The following is a 5169-nucleotide window of genomic DNA, read 5'->3' on the forward strand; positions in this document are numbered from 1 at the left end:
TTCAGTCTTAGAATGATTCAGTTAGTCGTTAAGTGTGTCCCTGGCTTTAGGTTGCATATCAGTATTTATGATTTGTAATACTTCCCAAATCAGATCATTACTAGACTACATTACTACCTAGGGATCAAATTTCAGTAACTATACAAGCATGTTTTGTGGAAGCATGGATGCTTGATTTGTTTAATATTTTGTTTAACTAATAGTTATTTTCACCTGTTAGGTTGTTAGTAACTGATTGCAATGACATATTGTTCTCTGTGTTTCAGGATGTGTCAAGTCTTTCTCACATTGTGACCACAGTATGAGCGCACAGTGAGTGTGCAGTGACCTCACATTGTGACCACAGTATGAGCGCACAGTGAGTGTGCAGTGACCTCACATTGTGACCACAGTATGAGCGCACAGTGAGTGTGCAGTGACCTCACATTGTGACCACACCATGAGAATCGTGTGCGCTCATGATGACATCATTGTGAGATCAAATTGTTGACTGGGTATGCACACTTCACAAGATCTCACAACTGGATCGACTAAGTTTGCAAGGTTTTTGAAATTAGATGTTTATTAGACATTCAAAGATTTGTTTAAATATTATAAATGCCTATTTGCTGAATGCTGACGGCAAACAAGAAAGTATTATAATGTTGAGGGAGAATATGAGCACTGTGTGCTCAGGCGCTGCTGTTCTCAGCGCCGTCAAAATAAAAGTCCCGCCTCGAACACATCGGCCAAGCAGAAAAACTTATCGGCCAATGCCGATATTTGAAAAATGCCAAATATCCAAAATAGTGCCAAATAGACCACTATTCGGGGCCGATATATCGGCCTTGGCGATATATCGGTCAACCACTACTTATGACCTCACTCTCCAACATCCGGGAGCGCTGCCATATAAGGCAGAGGTCACCTCCAGATGGAGCCTTACTCATAATGGATTCTTGTAGTGAGTTCCTCCGCTAAACTCTGCTATGTAAGGGAGTGCTTGAGTGATGGAAGGGTAGTCCAGGGTTTATAAGAAGGAACTGAACTGGACTCAATAAGTGCACATTATCCCCTCAGAGAGCAAGCTCTACACCCTACCAGCCACCTAAATTCAAGAGCTAGTGCTCAAAACTCTGGATGAAACTGGATCCATTCACAAATTGTAGAATCTGGAAAATGTATTAGGTTTAGCCCAACCTGCAGCTCTACAAATGTCCACGAATGAGGCACGATTTGTTAAAGCTGATGAAGAAGCAACAGCCCTGTTTGAGTCTCTGGCCTTACAGGCCTTAAGGATTGCATCCAAATCCAGTGGGAGATCCTTTGTTTGGAGACAGCATTCCCCTTCTGCTGACTTCTGAAGCAGACAAAGATCTGTTCAGACAGTCTGAAACTCTGTGTGCATTCAAAATAGATGCCTAGGGCTCGCACCGGGCACAACAGAGACAGGTCAGTCTTCATAGAGAGGGCACTAAGTCCAACTGACTGAAGGGGCTCAAACGGATCTCTCTGTAAGGCCTGAAGGACCACTGAGAGATCCCAAGAGGGGATGAGGCGGGACCTTGGAGGATTCAACCTTTGGGTGCCTCCTAGGAATCTAATAACCAGATAGTGCTTCCCCAGTGATCTGCAATCTGCAGTGTCGTGGTTCGCTGCAATAGTGTCCACATACACCTTGAGTGTAGATGCAGACAGACACCTGTCCAGGCCCTCTTGGAGGAAGGATAGCACAGATCCGATGCCACATCTCCGAGGATCCTTCCCATGGGAAGAACACCAATTCATGAAAATGTGCCATTTCAGGTCATATAGCCGCCTCATAGAGGGGGGCCTAGTCTGCGTAATGGTATTCACCACTGTGGGTGAAAGACCTGTGAGTTCCTCCTGGTTGTGTCTAGGGACCCGACATAGAGGTCCCAGAGATCTGGGTACGGGTACCAGATTGTGCCCTTCCTCTGGGGGAGAAGGTCCGTCCTCAGGGCAATCCGCCAGGGAGGAGCTGATGCCAACAGCACAAGCTCCGAGAACTAAGTCTTGTTGGGCCAATAATGTGGCACAAACAAGAGTTGTTCCATGTCCTCCCTGACTTTGCACAGCGTCCGTGCAATGAGGCTTACTGGGGGAAATGCATATTCCATGTCCCTGTATGTGCAAACCAACTCTCATGAGTGAGCTAAATAAGCCAGTCATCAAGAATGAGAATGAGAATGCGAATGTCCACTTCCCTAAGAGGGACAAGGGCAGTCTCCGCAACTTCCGTGAAGACGGGACAGCCCGAAAGGAAGAACTTTGTACTAATATGCCTGTTCTTCGAAGGCAAAACGAAGAAATGGCCTGAGTCTTGGAAGGACCAAGGCATGAAAGTATGCGTCCTTCAGGTCTATTGCTGCAAACCAATCTCGGTACCTGACACATGTTAACATGTGTTTGAGGGTTAGCATTCTGAATGGTGTTACGCTCCCCTCCTGTCTAGGGGTTTGCGAGGGGAAGTAGCAAAGAAAAAAGCATAAATTAAAAAAGCCCGGCAAGAACACACTTCAGTCCTCTGTCCCAGAGTGAAGATGACACCAATTCAGATGTATTAAAAAATGGAGATTTATTTACAAAAAAGGACAAGAAGTTTAACATAAAGAGATAGGGAGCAATGGCTCAGGAGAGAGCAAGGTCTAAAATAACAAACAATACGATTAACTAACTAATTTAGGGAGCAGCACTAACTTACCTCAAACACCCAAAAGAAAAGATAAATAAACAACATATAACTTCCCTCAACTCCCTAACTGAACCAAAAACAGGGATGAAAGTAGTATCCAAAGAAAAAGGCAGTCTCTCCCTGCAGCTTCCCTTTTAACTCACACCAAGATACAGAAAAAGGAAAATAAAAAGATTATATTATCTGCTATCTATCTTTAGCTTTTCAACAAAGCAAAAACAGGGTCAGATATTATCTCCAGACACATCTCACCACAGAAACACTATTAGCCACTTGCTAATACACAACTCAAAATCTGAGGGTGACAAACAATAATCCACCAAAGAGCTCAGTCTGGAGCAGGGGAGAAGTGTGTCTCTCTGCAGCAAACACTGGACTGCCACCATATACTCCACTTTCACGGTGCGTTCCAAACGGGATATATTGCCCTCCGAAGGGCACTTCGGAGTGAAAACAATCATGGCCGCCATATTGAAGGGTTGGTCCAAACCGAAGAGCTCAAAACTGGCCACTTCAAAGGGCCCTTCGGAATGAAGGAATTCGAAGGGTACAACTGATGGACACTTCGGGCTCCCATGATCTTTTGCGCAGATTCTTTGCAAGATGACGGCACCTCCGTGTGGGCACGGGATGATGATGCAGAAGGGCACTTCAAGGAACAGTTGTTTGGTCCCCTACACCCTTCAACCCTTTGAAGCTCTCACTCCAGAGGGTAAACCCTTTGAAGGGATTAGGGCATAGGGATGATCCCTTCTGAAAGGAACGCAGGGCCAGTCTCATGCACGCTCTCATAACGAGCTACAGGTGGTGGTGATTCAGCCTGAGAAGGAAACGAGGGAGAGAGAGAGAGAGAGAGAGAGAGAGAGACACCAAGCACAACACAGGGCACACAACCACGCCCACACATTTGTACCAGAAAATAACAACAATAATAATAACAATACGTCCAGGGACGTAACAATGGGAACTTGTAAAGGGCCTGGCTCAGCACCCTTGTTGCACTCGGTCTCCAAGAACCAATCATCCAAGCGAGAGTGCTCAGGACCGGGTGGAGGAGTCCACTCAAGCCTCATGCTCTCTGCTGCCCAGGTAAGCACAGCTGCCATCTCAGCGTCAGGCTCAGACTGACACACAGCACCGGGAAGTGCTGGTTTAGTTGAGTCATCCACTTCTGATCGGTCAGACCCACCCTCCAATGCTGCGATAGACAACTCATCCTCATTGCGAGCCCCGAATGAGAGATCGAACCCACACTGAGGCGGGTTCTCAAACTCACCCCGAAACTCTTACTGGAGAACAAATGCGGTTGGAGGAACAAGAGGTCCATGGGAATTCATCCGGCAGAACTGGTCCCGCAACATCTCCTTCAGTGCACATCATCGAGGCCTCTTACACGGAAGTAGAAGGGCCAGAACGGGAAGCAGCTGAGCTGACTTGTGGTCTTTATAAAAAAAGAACGTGAGCCGCAAGCGCAACGTGCCGATAGCCATGTCCTCACAAGAACAACATAAACCATCCACAAAAGCTGCTTCAGCATGTGCGCGGCCCAAACACTGAGCACAAAAATCGTGCCTATCAGACGGTGAGATGTACAAACCGCAACCAGAAGAACATGGATGAAAAGCCATGTTGTAAACGCACACAAATCCATCCGTGAAGCTCTTTTAGAGAAATTACTCTTTTAAGAGGATATTTGCCCTCAAAGTTGCCCGAAATTGCTCTTTTAAGAGGAAATTTGCTCTCAAAGATTGCCCGAAATTGCTCTTTTAAGAGGAAATTTGCCCTCAAAGTTGCCCGAAATTGCTCTTTTAAGAGGAAATTTGCTCTCAAAGATTGCCGTTGAAGCACCTAGGGGTACTCTCACTACACTTATCTATGTATTAGCAAGGGAGGAACCGCTGCTTGTGCCATAGATCCAACGACAAAGAGATTGAGAGGTGATTACAGTGCTGCATCTTCAAAAGAGACGCTGCATCGGCTCCAAAGAACAGAATGAGTGAGCAAATGCCACACTGACCTATTTATACCTGGATGTCCGGGGCATGGCAATGCAAATTTTGCTCGCCAATTTCATTGGCCTTTTCTCAATGATGTCAGAGGTGTCTGGGCTCTCAAGTGTGACCCCTACTGTCAGAACTTAGACACAACGTAGAAGTGATTGACTGAAAGGGAACTGAAAACACAGATGGTTAATTCTCTGACAACCTTTCACAACCAGTGACAACCAGTCACATCACGCAGTCTGAGTTTTCTCACATAGGCACATACACTGAACAAAATTATAAACGCAACACTTTTGTTTTTGCCCCCATTTTTCATGAGCTGAACTCAAAGATCTAAGACTTTTTCTATGTACACATAAGGCCTATTTCTCTCAAATATTGTTCACAAATCTGTCTAAATCTGTGTTATTGAGCACTTCTCCTTTGCCAAGATAATCCATCCACCTCACAGGTGTGGCATATCAAGATGCT

The sequence above is a fragment of the Sinocyclocheilus anshuiensis genome, unplaced genomic scaffold (assembly GCF_001515605.1).
Source record: "Sinocyclocheilus anshuiensis isolate Anshui unplaced genomic scaffold, SAMN03320099.WGS_v1.1 scaffold1975, whole genome shotgun sequence".
In the NCBI taxonomy this organism is placed as follows: Eukaryota; Metazoa; Chordata; class Actinopteri; order Cypriniformes; family Cyprinidae; genus Sinocyclocheilus; species Sinocyclocheilus anshuiensis.